Here is a 19932-nt window from a genome sequence, read left to right as displayed (position 1 = left end):
TTTCTTGTCTCATATGACAGTAGTTCTAGATGTATTTGAAGTAACAGGTGCCATCCTCAGAACAGATTCAACATCAAGAGTCTTCAAGGGTAACCAGTGCTAGGAAACTCTATGAACGATCTATCTCCTGGAGAGACCTGTGAGAAGGGGATCCAGGACAGAAGTGTCTATAGATGAGAGGGACTGTGGGGTGTAGTCATACATGGCACTGCTCTTTCTTTGCTTTAGGGCTTCTGTTCTCTCTGCCATTTTGTCTTGGAACACATTTGCACAAAGTGTATTTCTACCATCAGGATCACCAGCTTGATCACCAATGTGGCTGTCCAGATATAATACTTTTTCCTGCCATTCCTTGCTGTGCCTTCTAATTGTACACTCAATCCTAATGTCTTGATACTTGTCACAGACTTCGGGCACACTGTGCCGTGTTTGTCTTTTGCCCTGTTTTGAAGGGCTTGGAGCTGCTGTGAAGCTGGGACACAAGGCCGTTTCCAAGGCTACTATGTCCTCCCAATTAGTGGTGCTTGTTTTTTACCTTTTCCCTCTCACCTGCCCTTTTGTAAATTAACACACACACATTGATGGGCACAGGTAGAAACGGAGGGAGAGTGAAAAAGGGAGGGAGGGATGGAGAGCTATAGATAGGTGATAGATTGATCAATCAATAATTAAAATGAATACAAAAGAAAATATTTGTAGTGCATCTTGTACTAAACTTATTCCAGACCTCTCTGCTTACCTGTCTTGACTTTCACATTTAACTCTCTCAGCAGTTGACCTTGATCCCTGTCAGTGAAGGTGTCAGCTCCCTGGTGCCTCCACTCTCAATGGAGTTTCACCACTGTTTATAACAGCGAACTCTTGATACTTGGAGTGAGAAAAGAAAATATCTTTCTTTTCATTCTCCTTTCCTGACTTCTCTTTGATGATGTATTCAACTCATATTCCTGTTGTTCATAGTGATATCTTGTCCCCTGATAATTTCAATAAATTCTAACTGACTTAAACTGCCATTCTAAGAAAACCATGAGCTAAAGCATTAGAAGGCTGACAGCTTGATTTGGCCTGGTTTCACATTTGAGCATACTACTTGTATTCATGTACATTTCTCTGTGTGGCCTCAAGTTCTGAGGAACACATATCTCTGAAAATCTTTACTAACTGAAAAATATATGAACAGAAAGAGAGGTAAGAAAATAGGCGTTGAATCCAGACTGGCATGTATCTGGGATATCAGTTCCTGAGCCTTGGACAAGTTCTGTGATTTCTGGGAATCAGGTTCTTCCTAACCAGAAACAACAGGAACCACCCAGAGTGTGCTTGAGCCACCATAATTGTACAGCAGAGAGGCCCTACATGTAGCCATTTTGTGTGCTTGGATTTCAAGGGTCCAGAGCTTCAAGATGATGTGGTGGGGGGTGGCTTGGTTTTACTCTCCAGTGTCTGGGTCCCCAGCTGGAAAGGCACCAATACTGGTAATGAATGTGTTGGTTTCTGGGTCCCGTTTGATATTTCCACGTACTTGCTAGGACACCTCTTGCACCATCTTGAGGACTGCAGAGCTGGCCCCACCCCTCACCAACTGAGGTACTCAGGAAAGTTGGCCCTGCATGTCAGAGAAGTCTAGATGTTGAAGCCTCTTCAGGTAGTAGCCAGCCGCTTTGCAGAATAAGGTTTGTCTTAAAGTGTCCTAGCAAGTAAGTGGAAACATCATATCGCCACAGAAATTGCACTGCCTCACTGTCTTGCACTTGATGATCCAACACTGGTGATGAGTGTGTTAGTGTCTGTGTCCCATCTTTTATTTTTAAGTTAAAATTTTAATTGCAAACTATGGCCTTTCACAGAATTCACTGTATAACCAAGGTTGGGCTTTGAACTCACAAAGATCCACCTCTGCCTCTTGGGGTTCAGGGCATGAGCCACCATACCCAGCAAAGGCATATATTTTAAAATTGTGTATGGAGATTCGTGTATGCCACTAAGTGGCAGTGGATTTACTGAAGACACCCTGAGACACATATCCACTACCATGTGATGCAACTACCATGAGCAAGTGTGTGGTGGAGAGTTAGGAGAAAAACAGAAGCAGAACGGTTTGCTCACTATGAAGAGAGGAGGAACTGGAAGCACAGGGCAGGGAGGAACAGCCTGATATGAGTAGCCTGCACTGCCACCTGAGGCCTTGGTGAGGTCCCAGCCTGTGCTGCAGCTGACAGCCATGTCTGGATTTGTGTCCCTGAAGAGTGGGAGTCTGTGTAGATGGCCATGGCCCATATTACCACCAAAGACCATGCGGATGTTCCTGGTCTGGACTGCCTCCTAAGGCCATCTTGATATGTGAGGACTGCAGAGCTGGCCCCACCTCTCGCCAACTGAGGTATTCAGGAAAGCTGGCCTTGCCCATCGCCTGGTTAGCATGGGAGAACTGATCCCGAGTATACGAGAGTGGGAGAGCTGGCCCCACCCTTAGCCTGGGCAGTGCAGGAGAGCTGGCAGACTGAACAACTCAGCCTCAGGCCCAGATTGAGGGCGTTGAGTTAGCCTACCCCAGCATCTCCCCCTCTATGAACTGCTGTACTGTTTGAAGGGTCTGGTCCTGGAGAACCAAAGCTATAAGATCTCCATGGCACAGGATAACAGCAGGATGTCCTAGAGCAATCCCAGTGAGGATCTGGTATTGAGAATGTAGCAGAAGCCAGAGGCCTTGAACCAGACCAATGACTCATTGCAATGAATGTTTGCAAGTAAAGCTGTTTAGGTGAAAGAGTATATACTGTGTGACACACAGTGACACATCTCAAGTTCCATAGTAAGATGGGTTTTTTTTTTTTGCTTGCTTGTTTTTATTTTCGTTTTGTGGGGAAAGGTTGCAGGAGTGAAGAGCAGATATGGAGGGATGGGGGAGAAGAGTGGGATTGGGATGCAGGATGTGAAATTCACGAAGAATAAAAAGGTAAGAAAATTGCGTGTGTGTTTGTGTGTGTGCATGCATGTATTCCTATGAGTCTAGATTCACACAGAGGCCTGGAGAAGGCTTTAGATGTCCTGTATCTTAATTTATAGGTGGTTGTGAGCCACCATATAGGTGCTGTGAACTTATCTTAGGTAATCTTAACTGGTGATCCTTTTCTCCAGGCTTGGGTCCCATGCTTGAAGAACATGGGGGAGAGTTAAACAATACAAGAAGGATAAAGACACTTGATATCTGCATATAAGGATATTTTTTATTCAGTTAATATTTATGAAATCCCCACTATATGGTAAGTATCGGGGGGCAGCACTGAATATGGAGGCAAACATGGCAGACATATACCCTTTAGTTTGCCTTCTAGTGGAGGGCATAGGCAATAATCAACTGGAATTAGATCTGGAATAAAGATTAGTAATTACTCCATTTATGAAAAAGTCTGGTGGATATCTTGCTGTGTAATTTTTGTTTTATTATTATCATTGGTTTTTCAAGACAAGGTTTTTCTGTGTATCTCTGGCTGTCCTGGACCTTACTCTGTAGACCAGGCTGGTCTCAAACTCAGAGATCTCCTGCCTCTGACTTTCAAGTGCTGGGATCAAAGGCATGTGCCACCATTGCTGGACTTTCTGGATGTGCGTATTGTATTAGATCAGTTTCCCCAAGTGAGAAATGAGGAAGGGTCATCCCTTTAGATTAATGTGGAGTTTCCAGCTGCTTCCTCTTTGGTGGTAATTTTGTAGACCTGGAGGCTTGGATTCCTGAAGATGCTCCAAAATCCCCAGGCCTCAGATATACTAGTATATATACCCTGAGCATTTAGTTTAGTTGCAGACTTATGTTTTTCTTTCTGAAAAGGGAGTTGAGAGTGATAGAGGCACATAGATTCTCCTGGGGGTCCTCTTCAATCATGTGGAGATGCCTTTCCATTCTGATATGGATGGACCAAGCCGTGGCGAGGGAGGCAGGCAAGGCATCTCTCTGCATGGTTGAAGCGGACCTCTGGGAGTACAGAATAGATCGGCACTTCTCCAGCTATACTGTGGAGCTTGTTACAAAGCAACCTCCATTTCTTAGGTCTGGGGGAAGTCAAGGGATGCTACTGGGTGGTTAAGGTAAGTGTATCAGGCAGGTCCAGATATACATATATTTGGAGACCTGCTGTAGTTGCTGGGGTTTGTTCCCAGAGAGTGGGGCTCTGAGGACTAGCCAGATGATTGATTTATATGTCAGCTTTCTGTTAATGTAATGAATACCTAATGCAGATGAACTTAAAGAGAAAAGGTTTTGGTTCACAGTTTTGTGGGGTTCAGTTTATGTAGTCATATTGTTTTGGGGACTGTGGTGTGGCAGCATATCAGGGCATGGTGGAACAAAATCACTTACCTAGTGGCAGCTTCCAGAGGAAAAAACTAGTCTCACAGTTTCCTGTAACAGCAGGCCCCTAATGATATGAAATGTCTTACTAATCTCCATCTCTTAAAGGTTACATTACCCCTTAGTAGTGCTAAACTGGGACCAAGCTTTTAATACATGGGCCTTAGGGGAAACATTTTACGTGAAACCTAGCAACCACATTTCTGTTGTATTTCAAAATGGATTCTTAGATCAGAGTTCTATTAAGAACCATAACCATGGGGATGGTGGTGCAGGCCTTTAAATCCCAGTACTCAGGAGGCAGAAGCAGGCAGATGTTTATGAGTCCAAGTTCAGCCTGCTTTACATGATGAGTTTCAGGACAGCCAAGGGGACATGGTAAAACCTGTCTCAAACAAACAAACAAACAAACAAACAAACAAACAAACAAAAATGTACCAACCAAACAAACATACAAACAAAAAACCCATATCCATATAGCACAAATCATAGCCTTCCTTGTGTAACACATTACAGAAGAGGCCCAGGTCTAAGATATATACGGAGTTGGCCTTGTCCAGAGTCTATACAACAGATGTGGTATAGAACATATTTGAGTATACTTAAGTTTTTTAAGACATGAGAAAAATCAACTGATGATATTATTTTTTATGTGTGTGGGTATTTTTTCCACACATATGTACTACATATGTGCTTGGTACCTGTGGAGGCCAGAAATGTGCATTTGATCCCCTGGAGCTAGAGTTATATGTGGTTATGAGCTGCCTTATATAGGTGCTGGGAACCAAACTTAGGTCCTCTGAAAGAGCAGCAAATGCTCTTAACTGTTGAGTCATCTCTCCAGCTCTGTTTGTTATTTTTTAAGTGGCCAAAAGTATATCTTGAAAAAGAAATTAGGCTGACAATGATAGAACATGCCTGTAATCCTAGCACCCAGAACACTGGTACTGGTAGCCCAGAATTAGGGCTGCTAGCTCAAGACTGGCCTGGTCTATATAGTGAGTACCAAGCCAGACTCCATAGCTAGACCTAGTCTAAAAGCACAACAGAAGGAATTAGGATTGATCACTAAGCAACATCCAAAGAGAATTGTTTTTCACTCTGCCAGAAGAATCTCAGGATATATTCTGAGTGCATCTTTTACAGAGGAATGAGTACAATTTTATTTGATATTATGTTCTATTTTATAAGCCATAGAAAATGAACTATAGTACTGGAAAGGAAGTTAGTTTTGCATAATTTCTTTATTTTAAGATATCTCTAGATAGCTAGTGTCCTTAATAATAAACTCAAGTATTTGAAGTCTCTCTGTCTGTCAGTGTCCTGAAGCTTAAAAAGATCCTGTCTAAGGGTGGGAGAGATGGCTTAGCGGTTAAGAATGCTAGCTGTTCTTCCAGAGACTCTGAGTTCAATTCCCAACAACTACATGGTGGCTCACAGCTATCTATAATGTGATCTGATGCTTTCTTCTGTCATGCAATATACATTCATACAGAGCACTCATATAGAAAATCAATCAATCAATCAATGGTTTATTAAAAATATTGTCTTTGAATCAGGTATATGCTTATAATCTTGGTACTCAGGAAATTGAGCTGGAACTATGAAGCATTTGAAACCAGTTTGGACGCTATAGCGAATTTGAGGCCAAGCTGGGATACACAATGAGACCCCAAACCAACCCAATAATGGTACCTGCCCCATACCACCAGCTCCTCAAATACTAATCAACCAGCCAACCAACCAGCCAACCAACCAAACCCCCAAACTCCACAAAGCACCTTTCCTTTTAGGTATGTTACCATGTAGAGACATGGTTATCTGGATTGCTTCTGAAATGGTGATTATACCAGCGGGAGTTATGTAACACTCAGGTTTTGCCCTTCATCTGTTGCAGCCAGGAGAGAGCATGACTCTTCTACTTGCTTGTTAAGGTGACCTCAACAATCTAGAAATGCTCTGCCATGTATTTTGTAAAGATAAAGACTTTTCAAAACCACCATCCGAAGAGTCTTTTATACCCACTGGCAGCTAACTACATTTACATATCGCTGTTAGGCACCCAGTAGTTAAAATACTTAAGGCATTTGGTTGCAATTAGCATTGGAAGGGCCATGCCTCATAGTTTGTTGATGTTGAGTGTTGTTCCCCTCTCATTTCATCTTTGTGATTTGGGCAGTGGGGAGAGTGTTAAAGAAACCAAGTCATTTGCCTCTGATGCTTACTTCAGCATGGATTTTGTGGCCTGCACCCTTAGGGTGGTATTTAGTATATGTCTGGGACTGCCTCTCCCCCTCCCCCAGTATCCCTTGTGATCTGGTGGTCAATTTGGGAATTTGATCCAGTTTAAGTTCAGCTAACAGGTAAGCATATTCCACACTTGGTGACATAAGTTTCTGTCATATGGCTAGTGATGTCTGGTCATCCATCTTTTTGTTCCTGACCATTGTCTAAGCTCTTGGTTACATTTGAGGTTGTGTAATTCTCTCATCCTGTATCCATTTTCTATCTGCTATATAGCCATTATCCTGAATTTATATAGGAAAGGCAGGACAGATATTTTGATTCTTACCTTATTTACTACTTTTCATAGTAATGAATTGGTTCACCAGCATCTTGCAAAGGTAGTAGTCTTTGTGTGTGTCAATGTGTGTACATGTTTCTATGTATGTGTTTATGCATGTATGAGGGGGCAGAGATTGGCAGCAGGTGTCTCTGCTCTCCACTTTACATTTCTGTTGTTTGTCTTTTGAGACAACATTTCTTTATTACGTATCTCTGGCTGTCCTGAAAAACTCAAAGGGAACCACCTGCCTCTCTGCCTCTCAAGTGCTGGGATTAAAGGTGTGTACACACCCAATAACTTTACTTTTTTAAAAATCTTATTATTTGTTCTTTTTCTTTAATTTTTTGAGTTTATAATATAAATCCACATTTCTCCTCCTTTCTCCCTTCAAATCCTCTCACCTACTCTTCCTTGCTCTCTTTAAACCTTATTTCCTTTTTTCACTAATTGCTTGCTGGCCGATGAGCTCTAGGCATTTGCCTCCTAGTGCGGGTATTACATATGTGCCACTGCACCTGGCTTTTTATGTGGGTGCTGGGGATCTGAACTCAAGTCCTCATGCTTGCATAGCAAGCACTGTGCTCACCGGGCCTTCTCCTCAGCACTCCTCTAATAGCTTCTTTGTTTTCTCATGGTGTGGTGGCAAGGTCAGAGTTCAATGTCTTTATTGTTCCTTATTCAAAATCACTCATTCCTACTGCCTGACTTCCTTTTAGTGAGAAATTTAAATGTAAATTGTCTTGGGAAAAGGTATCCTAGAAATCTCTAATGTGCTTGCTGTTGATCTTTGATCTATTTATTTTTATTAGGGTGTGTTTCAACTTTGGAAATGGTTTGATCGGCTTCTTTAGATCTTACTCTATTTGTCTAACTTTACCTTTTAGAAATTTATCTATTTTATGTGCATAGGTGTTTTGCCTGCATGTATATATGTATATAGATCATGTATGTCCTTGCAGAGGTCAGAAGAAGGCTTTGGAACTGGAGTTATGGATGGCTGTGAGCTACCATGTATGTGCTCTTTTTTTTTTTTTTTTTTGGTTCTTTTTTTCGGAGCTGGGGACCGAACCCAGGGCCTTGCGCTTCCTAGGTAAGCGCTCTACCACTGAGCTAAATCCCCAGCCCCCCATGTATGTGCTCTTAACCACCAAGGCATCACTTCAGCCCCCTATTTGTCTACCTTTAAACTATATATACACTTTACAGGAAAGGAAAGTATTGGGCTTTGATCCACTTCTGTTTTATAATACTCTGAGATGCACACTTACTAAGTGATTTTCTCATACACTGGCCGAGCATTTACAATAAAACTGATTAAGAAGATACACATAAAATAGCTCTTGCTTATTAGCTCTTAGTTCAGATTATTTAAATAGTAAAAACATTAACTACAATGACTCTCAAACTGGGAGTACTTCACTTGGATAAACTCACAGCCACTATGAAGCATCATTAATGAAACTTGTCATGAACTGTCCAGTGTGTCCTAATAACCTTTCCCAGTATAGAGTTGCAAACATACTAGATGTTCTCTCTTGATTAGATGTTAGTGACTCAAAGTAGTTATGCTTGTGACAGTTCGCATTTGTAGGCTGCTTTGAAGAGTCACGGTTATGCCGTTATCATCTGCCTTTAGCTTTGGTTCAGACTCCATTTTCTTGGATTCTCAACTTTTCATCCAATTCATCCTTGTGTTTCTCTCCACTCAGTGACAAGCATGTCTTGAGTGCCTGGATGTATACATACATACTCACTAAAGTATATCCCTGCGTGTCATTCCTCCGGCACTGTCAACTCCTCTCCTCTCCTCTCCTCTCCTCTCTTCTCCTCTCCTCTCCTCTCCTCTTGGTCTCTCTATTTCTGTCCCTCTGTCCCTCTGTCTCTCTGTCTCTCTGTCTCTCTGTCTCTCTCTGTCTCTCTCTCTGCCTCTCTGCCTCTCTCTCTCTCTTTCTTTCTCTGAGACAAGCATCTCACTGGCCAGGAATTTGTCAGGTAGGTTAACTAGGCTGGCCAACAAGTCCCAGGGGTTTACTTCTCTAGCAACAAGCGCCTAGCACCATGTTGTCTTTTAATGTGGATTTTGGGAAGCCAACTCTGGTCCTTGACTTGCAAGGCAGATAAGTTATTGACACAAGCTTCAGTTTTAGGTGTCTTCTGCCTTCTAGGGACTTCCAGTAGCAAAATTCCACAACTGTAGCAGAATTCCTACAATGGGTATGTGCTGGGGGAAGGGGGTGGTAGTAATGAAACTTCTTTGAAAGAGGACTTTAAATATGCTTGAGGAAGGCAAGGAAGGGTCAGTGTGGTTTCCTCTCAACTTACTCTCTACTTTCCCTCTTAGCAGACACTGGGTCTTTTGTTAACACAGGCTATTCTGTGACTCAGCCCTTGCTCTAGCTCTGATTGCTCCTGCTCAGCATGTTTTCCTGTTGAAATGCTCTTAACTTCTCTCCTCTTGACCTGGATGTGGCCTCTTGCAGCTCGGCTTAGCTCTCCTGAAGCACACATGTCCACGTGTCAAACCCTCTCCCCATCCTCTTTATACTCTCCTCCAGAAAAGCCAGAGTCACATTGGTACAGTCCTTACAGTCTCTTCCACGTCCAGGCTCTAGGAATACATCTGCAATAAAATAGTTTAAGCAAAGCCTTTTAGAGGCATTAGCCACAATCAAATATATTTCAACCATCCTTAAACAGTCCGTTGAAGAAAATTAACTCACAAAATGAGGTCCCGTGGTGGAAGGAGAAGCAATGCTTTCTCATTTTATTTTGCATAACCTGTAATTAATCGATATAAGCGGACATTTGTCTGTTCTTCTGTTTAAAGTTTACATATTCTACTTGGTCCCAAATCTTTGGGAAATATGGGCGATTGTATTCTAATCAGGAAGCAGTCCGGCTCTCTTTGGAATGTGGGATTCAGAGTGTCATTATAAAATCATGAAAAGCTGCATATCTTTAAGCTGTTTTATTACTTTAAACATTACTCAGATAAAGCTCTGTTCATGGGCATTCTTTCTTATCCTTGAATAAAAAAGATTATATCTTCCTTAAGTGTTTTGACTAAACTGACTTCTTACTAAATTAGTTTGTGAAGAGGCTATTTACTTGTCCCTGAATGGCTTCTGTAGAGGGCATCCTCTATACTTATTATAACAAACAATCTTTATTCTACACTGTCTTCTTAATCTTCAAATCCATCTACACCCACTTTCTGTGCTTTTTCCCTTAAAAAAAATCCCCTTTTCCTGGTCAACTCGCTCTTACCCAGTATCTAATGCATCTTTGAGAAGAGCAGCGTGCTCCATTTACAAGAGTTAGTTTCAACTCTGAAGTGTTTAATAATGCATTGTTCCTATGCTCTTGGGTGTGTGAGTTCTAGGGCCAGGCTGTGGAGAGCCTGTGGCTTCAGAGTACAGGCTGTGAGCCACCAGAGGCCCCAAGGCTTTCTGAGCTCTTTCCTGTCTACGCCCAGCCTTGTGTGTTCTGAACTTTGATTGGATTCTCCTCTGCTGTTGGGAACAATAGTCAAGGCAGAGGAGGGAATAGAATTAAAGCTGATCACAGTAGCATTTGACACTCAGGCTGGTCAGTCATACTTTGTAGATTCCTGGTCATGTTAATTGTGGGTTCTTTTAGCCTTCAAAGAAAAGCTCACATTTGGTACTGTGTCTTTTTATGCTGAATAAGAAGATAGAGTTTGAAATGCATGTCCTCTTGGGGCACTCCTGGAGTTGAGCTGATAGACTTGATCAGCAGCATTGACTGAGTACCTTCTATGGGCTTGATCTTAGACAAGGAAGAGATTATACTGAGATCTCCATTGTAAGGGTTCCCAGTAAGGAGGCAGTGAGGAAGGCAGATGCACAGAGAATATCTCACAGTAAAGAATGGGAATAGTCGGGGCTGGGGATTTAGCTCAGTGGTAGAGCGCTTACCTAGGAAGCGCAAGGCCCTGGGTTCGGTCCCCAGCTCCGAAAAAAAGAACCAAAAAAAAAAAAAAAAGAATGGGAATAGTCTGTGAGATTAGTGGCTACCAGTTGATAGAGCAGCTTTTGTATATAGGATGTTTCCGTGTTCATCTGTTATCCTTGGGTCAGACCCTCTTCCAATATTACAAACAAAACTGTGAACTCAGGCCAGGTGTTTTGCCTCATGCCATAAAATAGTAAATAATGTAGACTGGAATTCACTTTTAGGGCTATCAAGTGTTTTCTTATAGCTCATATTACCTGTAAAAGATGCTGGTGGTCTGGGAGTGACAGGGATAGTTTCATTCAGGAAGTGGTGGGAGTTTTTCTCTGTTCTGTGTTGATTCACAGCCTCTCCCCCATCCCCTGCTGCCGCCCAATTAGTCCTTTGAGCTGTTCTTGGCCCCATGACAGACCTTGCAGCACCCTATAAGAAGCCATCCTGCCGTGTCCTTGTTCCTTCTTGCAGATAGAGAGTCCATACCCAGTGGCTCTGTCACTGGGATCCGAGTTCTGAGCCTCTCTTCCTCAGAGAAGCTGCTGTTAATTTCCTACCAGAGTCAGGCCTTGGGAATCATGCCTTTATTGGCTCTGTGCCCATTGGTAGTGCATTCATGAAGATCACAAAAAACCACAAATGGAGATCAGCTTGTTGTGTACAGAACCCCATAGTCCTTGTTCCCACAAGCCGGGGAAATTCAGGTCCCTAAGCCCCTAGCCTGAGACCTTAATGAGAGAACATTGAATAGTGGGAGACCTTAATGAGAGAACTTGACCTTCTGTAGGGAAGAACTTGGTGCATGAGTCTGTTAGTTAAAAGTAACAGAAACCAAGTGTCTCTTAACCAGAGAAGGTAAAGGCTCTGGGGTGGTTTATGTGGTGGAAGAAGTATAGGGAAAGGAGCAGCTAGGCTGCGTTCTGAGGGCTCTGGTGGAGCGTGCACTCTGGCCATCCCCAGCTGCTGTCACATTACTGGCAATCAGTTAGCTTCTGTGCCCATGCATGGGCTGGCAGAGTATTGGACATGTCAGCTGCATTCTCATCAGATTGTATCTCATGGGGGAGGAGAAGCTTCTCCAAATGGCTTTCTTCCCTGGATGGGGAGAGTGGTGGCTCCCTCGGGGCACCAACAGAGTCAACTACTTGAGAAAATACCTACAGTTACAAGTTCCTAAATGTGGGTCACTTTGTGTTTCCACTTTTATCTTTAAAAGATAAATTTAGCTATAACATTTTGCATATGGAAGTGCATACTGTGAGGTTATTTTTTTAATAAATTTATAGCATTGTCCAATTCTTACCCCAGTTTAAGATTAAAATGCTTCATCACCCCAAAAGTTACCTCATACCCATTAAATCAGTCCACATCCCTGGCCTCAGGCAACCGTTCATCTATTTTCTGTCTCTTTAGATTTGAACATAGGTTTTTATATGTTCCTGATTGCTGTGACTTCTGGGTATGGCAGGAACTCTGCTACGGGGGAAGGCAAAGGAAGAAGAGCTTCCAGTGGTGCCCAAGTCTGTGTCTTGCTGGTTTATATTACTACTAATGTTTGCTTTGGATTCAACCGTCTCTCCTGAGAACTGTCATTTGGAAGAGAGGCGTTGCCAAATCTTGGTCACAAAACATTCTAGACCTCGGTTCTTCACTTGTAAAATTAGGAAATATATTTGACAAGATGACATCGGATGCTATTTCTATCAGCAATTATGCTTTTTTTTTTCATGAAATCCTTTCTGGTGAGAATTACTTCTTGATTTTCTATACTGTCATCAAACAGGATGGAAAGAAAACTTTAAAATTAAAAAAAAATGTATTCATCAGAATGAGCACAATGAAAAAAGTGTAAACCCACAACCATGTGACATTTCTACTTCTGAAATGATTAAAGCTTAAGCTTTAAAGTAACACCTACTGAGACCTTTGTGACAACCTGTATGTGTCTAGAACAGAGGAAGTTCATTGGAAATTCCCATCCTCCTCCATGCTCCCTGCTTCATTCACATATGTATTGAGTCACATAGGATGCTATGTAGGGGAGCCAGAGTCCTGGGATACATGGGGACGTTTCCCAGATAAGGCTTGCAGGCTGCTTGGGGGTAAGCCAACTTGAAATGCTGCTCTAAGTGGGGCAAAGATAGAGGAAGTACTGCGGCAAGGGAGGAGGGGTCGAGTCCCACAGAGGGGGGCCTTTATCATTGCCTCAGCTTCAAGTTCACCACGAAGCTGCTTGACAGCTGGCTTAGCCAACCTAACAGTTAAAAAAAAAAACACCCATTTTGTCTTTTGGGGGAAGACATTCAGCAAGTTTGAAGGCAGAGATAGGGAAGGCTGAAGTGTTAGCATTTCTAAGCAGATTTCTTATCTCCCGGGGCTCTATCTTTTCTAACTGTAGCTTTTTTTTTTTTCAGACAGTAGTTACAGCAAACTTGTGGAGGCTGGCTTCTGGCACAGCAGGCAACTGGAGGGTGGTGTTTTTTTCTGATGGGGAGACATTTTTAAATTTTGTAATTTATAGTGTCTTTAAATATGGGATTTTGTTTACTTTTGTCCTAATTACACCTCTGAGATACTTTACCTCGCCTAGTGCTTTAATTTTGGGCTCATGTAGCAAAGGTTTCCCAAAGGGTACTATTTTAAAAAAAAAAATTGTAGGTAATGTTTTACCTTCGTTTGCTAAAGTTACCTGTAGCTTCCTGTCGATGAAGCACAAACTCGGGGTCTGGTGAATATATTGGCCGTGTTTGTGTAGTGTGAGGCCTTTACTGCTTTTTTGTAAGCATTGTTCTAGACCATTTCTATTCAATAGAAATAGAATGCAAGCCACACATATAATTTAAACTGTTATAAGCGCCACATTAATAAAGCTAAAATAGCTCAAATTAATCTCGATATTTATTTACTCCAGTATGTCCAAAGTATCATGTGATAGTGCAGTCAGCGTAACAAAAAATGTTCAGCCACTTTGTATTCTTTGCTATTGGAGTCTTAGAGCAAGAGCTCCAGCCGCCCCCATGGCCTAGGCTCAAATGCTTGTCTCAGTCCTCCAATTCAGGCGAGCAATGGTACTGAGCAGAGAACCATTAAACTGAGGTGGCACACTGGGAAGGAAAACAAACCAAGGGATCAAGCGGTTCCTAGTTTCTCTTTGGGGTACTGACACGAACTTTAGGTTTAACTAAGAATTGTGCTAGGGGCAAGAGGCCACGTAATTAAACAGTTTTGGTCACAGGGTTGGAGTGATCACTGTCTTAGTTTTGATTCTACACTTGACCCAAAGAAGGCCACATTGCTTAACAGGGAAAGCTGGCTTTCAGCAGGTAATGACGTCTGATCCATGATCCAGCCTTGCCACCACACACAATAGTTCCCATTTGGGGTGGGGATGTGGCCTGTCGAAGGGAGTTTTTGCTATTGCTGCAAACTAAGGTGACAACAGATTCACAACAGTGACTGAAACGTTTAGATGCCTTTTCTGGTATGTGGAACAGGACATTGTAAGATGTGGACAGTCAGACACCACAGTTACTCCTATCTTCAGGCTGTCAGCCTTGAGGCTTGAAGGGAAATGAGATAGGTTAGGTGTCATGGGTTTCTAGATGATACTCTTGAGTGATTAGCAAGCCTACATGCAGAGGTAAACAGGCGATCCACAGTAAAGGAGGCAAAATAAAGGCAGATGGCCAGACTTTCATCCTGCCTTTAACTTCCCTTGTGGGCCCAAGTGAGGAGCCATTACTTTGCAATGGAAGCAGTTTCTAAGTGTCTGTTGTAGGGATCAGTGAGATGACTCGGTGGGTTAAGGTACTTGCTGTCAAACCTCACCATCTCTGGTCCCTGGGATCCACATAGTGGAAGGAGAGAACCAACTCTTGGAAGTTGTCCTTGGACTGCCACATACACACTGTCACAAACAAACAGACAGTGCTCCTTGTACCTTTGGAAACGTATTGTTTTAATACGTGTAGGTGTTTTGCCTGCATGTATGTATGTGTGCTCTGTGTATGAAGTGCCTATGGAAGCCAGAAGAGGGCATAGGCTGTCCCTGGGATTGGAGTCATGTAGTTGTAAGCCAACATGTAGATCCTGAGGGTCCAAGTGGGATTCCCTAGAGCAGCCAGTTCTCGTAACTGCTGAGCCACCTCTCTGACCCCTTGTTACACTTCTGTGGCACATGTTGATGCACACAAAGCCACACTTCATGTACTCAGTAGCCACTGTAACTTGCGCTATTACGTTGGGAAGAAAAACCCCAAATCTTTGGAAAAGAGGACGAGAGACAGAGTTCATGACTTAGGCGCCCTTACCAAAGTCAGGCACGGCTTTCTTACCTTAAGAGAAACCTGATATATTAAAAAAAAATCATCTCGACAGGAAAGGTAAAGCAGGAAGTGATTATTCATGTCACAAAAGAATTAACCACAGGTTCTTTTAAATAGCAAACTCCCTTAGTGCACTGAACAATATGACTCAATTTGCAGAAATGAGATTGGCACTTGACATTTTAGAGGTACCTTTGTTGGGCAGAAACTATCTATCAATATAAAGTGTAAGTTACTGAGTGGTTGGATTATCAAGTCTGCATTGGGCACCTACTGTGTATGCCCTGGATGCTCCCAGTGGCCACCGTAGAACAAACTAAGTGTGATCCACACCCAGCAAGCATTTAGAAGCTCACCAGGAGGACCCATAAATCATCACCACAGCATCAGATGAACTCAGTGGCATAGCCAGAGAGGCCTGGGGTTAGAGAAGCTAGGTACATTGTTTAGAGGTCATCAGGGACCGTTTGAGACTGGAAAGGTTAAAGAGACTGTTAAGTTCTGTTTGATCCGGGAACAACAGTCTTTCAACTGGGAGTTTAGAGAAAATTAAAAAGCGGGCAGCTTGGCAGTCTGTTGTAAAGAAGACTTCAATATTGTGCATTTATGTGGCCAGCCTTACCATACATAGTGGCTATCCCCTAAGGCAGGCAGGCCCTTCAACACAGGGAAAGAGACGGGGTGGCATCTGTTCACATCTTGGTAGCCATCTACTTGAAGCAGACTACTTGTTTTCTTCTAACGTCACCTTGCTAAAGTTCAGGTAGAGAAGAGGGAACCGTGCCCTGCTGTTTAGGAAGGAAGAAGCAAGGCTGCAATCCACACTTTAGTCAGGTCTGGAGCTCTTGAAAGTTTACAGGATCTAAGTGAGGCAGGCGACAGCTGCCTTTGTCTCTTTTTAGGGATGCCTTCATCTCCTGCAGGCACACCTATAATTTGAGTTCTCTCAGGTTGCCCTCCCCAACATTTTAATTCCTCTCATCAGAAAAAAAAATTAGAGCAGGAATTTCCTTTCCTGGTTTAATGTGATCCGTTTTGGGGAGCTTGAGTTTATGGTTTTGTATGTCTTTTTTTTTTCCATGGTGCTGAGAATGAACTTAAGATCTCATGTATGTGTTCTGTCCATGCTAGGTAAGAGTTCTACCACTGAACTGTAGTCCTAGACCTTGTTTCTTTTTTCTTTCACTTAAAATTTTTTATTTTAGGTGTGTGTGTGTGTGCCGATACATAGGTTTGTGCACTGCATGTGTGTCTAGTGCCAGAAGACTGTGTCTGGATCCCCTGTCCCCTGGAACTAGAGTTACAGATGGTTGTGAGCTGTTGGATAGGTACAAGGAATTGAACCTGGTTCTGCTGGAATTGCAGTGAGTGCTTAACCACTGAGCCACCTTTCCAACTCCATGGTTTCTTTTCAAAAAAAAAAAAAAAGAATATTGTTTCGGTATCTAAAATTTCGTCAGGGATACATTTTTTAAGGAATGTCTTCTTTGTGAGAACATCAGACACAGACTGTGGGACCATGGATGGTAGTCTTTTCATCTCTCCATCACCATTGTTTTATTGACCAGACTCATATGTCAGATGACTCTGTATATTGCTGTATGAGGAGCTCTTATCTTTTATTAGGGACAGTGAGCCTTTGGGAAGCAAATGAGTTCTGTATGGCAAAGAGTTTGGAGAACACATCTTTGCTTGGAGAAAAAAAACCAAAGCTGTTCTCCAAGGGTCAAGTACTTACTTTTGAAATGCTGTCAATCTCTGGATAGCCCGACGGTTATAGCTCTATCATGGAGGGTGGGTGTAAGCCCATATTACAGTCTTCTTGATGCTCATGGAGAGTTTGTTTGGTCATTTTTCCTGTAAGATGTGATTGGCTTAAGCTGCTGTTTGTCTCTTAACAAGGCTGTCAAAGAGCTCTCACTGGGAGCTGAAGTGGCAGCTTCACATTTTCTTGTTTACATGGCCTTGAGTTGAATAATCTATAGTTTCTACATCAGGCATATCGTTCAAACTGCTTATCCATTTAGTGAGGGTGATTTTAGTTAAAAGGCATGAGAATTCTAAAGAGGCGTAGGCACCTCAGAGCTGTGGGTGCACTCCTTGCTACTAGAGCTGGTGCTTGCTCTAGCAGAGCTCGCTGGCTTGTGTTCCTTGCCCAGCATGCCTTACTTCAGTTGTCTCATAGGTTACCATCTTCTGCTCCTTGGAGGGCTCTGACTGTCTGACAGAGTAGATGAAGATGCAGGGTCATTCTGTAAGTGGCATAGTGGGGAAGTTGGCAGTTTCTCTTTTTAGAATGAATGTGAAGAGGCATTTTAACTTTTCTCTCCAAGCATCATCTCAGCAAATCCCTGAGGTGGGTGTGTCTCTTATCGGAAAATGTTGTCTTAGAAAATGAGCTTAACTTTCTTGTTGAGCTTCAGGTTTCCTGAGGAGATGGGCATCAAGCTACCTAATTGGGAAATAAGGTAATTTAGTATCTGGCATGTGGACAAAGGTTACTGTAATCTCAGTTTCAATAGACCAATCTCTAGTTTAAGTAAACTTTAAAAAATAAATGATATGAAGGTTGCCCAGGCTGGAAGAACTGTTGGGTCTTTTGCTTCAGCCCCCTGAGTAGCTGGTACTATTGGAATGTGTGACTGTACCTAGCTGAAAGCTGGTTTTGACTTTTTTATTTGTGACATGAGGTCGAAATAAGTTGAATAAGTTGAGCAGACTGGCTTTGAACTTGCTTTATAGCCCAAACAGGCACTGGACTTCACAATCCTCCTGCCTCATCCTCCTGAGTAACTGGTGTGTGTGTGTGTGTGTGTGTGTGTGTGTGTGTGTGTGTGTGTGTGTGTGTGTGTAATGTGCATGTGTGTATATATTTGTGTTTATGAGTTCAGGTGTGTTTGTGTCATAGTGTATCACAGGACGCCCTTGGGTGTCAATCCTCAATTTCCATTTTGTTTTGAGATAATGCCACATTTTTGTTGTTTGCTGTTGTGCATGGCCAGGCTAGCTGGCCCATGAGCTTCTAGGATATTCTCCTGTTTCTGCCTCCTGCCTACTACCTTGCTTAGCTTTACATGGGTTCTGAGGACTCAAACTCAGATCTTTAGGCTTGCACAGGAAGCACTTTGTCCACCAAGTAATGGTTCATTTTAACTATTAGGGATCAGGGCAGGTACAGAGAAACTGGAGTGTTCCTGCATGCATACAGGAACATATGAAAAGGCAAAAGGGGCTCTTATATATATGCTTATAATTCACTTTTCCATGGATAAGTGATTTCAATAGGTTGCAAATAAACTTCATCATGAACAGATTTATGACAGGAGAATACATTAACTGATTATGTAATAAAACAACAATCTAGGAAAAGGCACTTCTATCCTGAGTTACTGGAGTAGCTTATTGGCTGGTTTAACTGCCTTCATGAATAGTCAGTCTGGAGGACAAGCTATTCTGAACCAGAAGTGGGGTGGGAACTTAACCTCTGAGAGAAATGTAAAGTCCATGTGAAGGAGACCCACTGACCTACTGACCTTCCCCCCTCCCCACCCCATCCCTTGTCCCCGATGAAAAGTGATCTCCGTGTATTGAATTTGTTTTGAACCATTTGTACATTTTAGTTTTCTATTTAAGAAATCTTTTTCAAAACTTAAGTCATTAACATTTTCTTTCATGCTTTCTTAGATCCCAAAATAGGAACTCAAAGTCTCCAAAAAGAAATGACAAGGGAACGGAAGTGCTAATTACCCCATTTGATAAGTGCAGGTTCTGTGTATGAGTTGTATTATCACACTGTACCCCATTAATGTGTATGACTATTACATATTAATAAAATATTACAAGCAAGCTCCAAAGAAACATATACAGTTTGGGAGTTCACATTTATGTTGGTAATGCATATTTAACTCATTTACCTGTGCCTTTATCTGTTCATAACTCATTAAGTTGCTTATTTTCCACTTGGGGTTTCATCTAATTTTCACCATCTTTTTTATTCATTCATTTATATGAGGTTTCAAATAGAAAAGACACAAGATTTGATGTTGTCTTAGATTGAGGTGCACAAAGAAGACCTCAGATTCGAGAGGGATCTTGTAACTGCTCTATGAGTAAGTCAACCAATGTCTGGTTAGTTTTTACCAAATTGCATTGGTGCTTTGTCAACAAAAAAGCTTGCTCATCTGTTACCTTTGTATATACCAAGTTGACGGACGGTTCCTTTGCCATTGAGAAGATAGTGTAATATGGTCCTACTGTCTGAGAACTGACCTGTTGAGGCAGTAGTGCTTCTGAGGTGGGCAATCGGAGACATTAGTTCAACCAGTGGTGCCCTCTATTCTATATGTGTCTTTAGTTCCATATGCAGTCATAAAAGATAGCTATCATCTGTGTATCATGGGAATTGTAACCCATATTTTGTGCAGCTTAGGTCCAAGAACATTAACATGACAGAATTAGGTAGCACTGGCCAGGTGAAGAGAGGCCCAGATGCAGTGTCTCTTATTTGTGGTCTCTGGTCTCTGCACTTGAAGAAATGATGCCACATAACCTGTGTGTTGGGTAAGTGTTGTTAGGCCACTGTGGTTTCCCTTCTGAAGTCCCTGCCGGCCCTGACATAGGCTACCTTGCCTATGTCTGACCACGACCAGTGTTCTTTGTGGTTTCTGTGCTATGTAGGCTTCAGGTTAACCAAAATCAGTTTGCCTGTGGTCTTGCAGGGGATG

General features: G+C 42.4%; 1 protein-coding gene across 12 annotated transcripts in view; it reads left to right on the top strand.

Moving 5' to 3' along the window:
* Positions 1–19932, top strand: part of Sh3kbp1 (SH3 domain-containing kinase-binding protein 1) — a 344981-nt gene that overhangs the window by 31711 nt on the left and 293338 nt on the right. The gene's annotated exons all lie outside the window — the stretch shown is intronic.

This window comes from Rattus norvegicus, chromosome X (genome assembly GCF_021556685.1).
Source record: "Rattus norvegicus strain SHRSP/BbbUtx chromosome X, alternate assembly SHRSP_T2T, whole genome shotgun sequence".
Taxonomy (NCBI): domain Eukaryota; kingdom Metazoa; phylum Chordata; class Mammalia; order Rodentia; family Muridae; genus Rattus; species Rattus norvegicus.
Note: the sequence above shows the minus strand (reverse complement) of the source record. Positions and strands in the feature narration are given on the sequence as shown.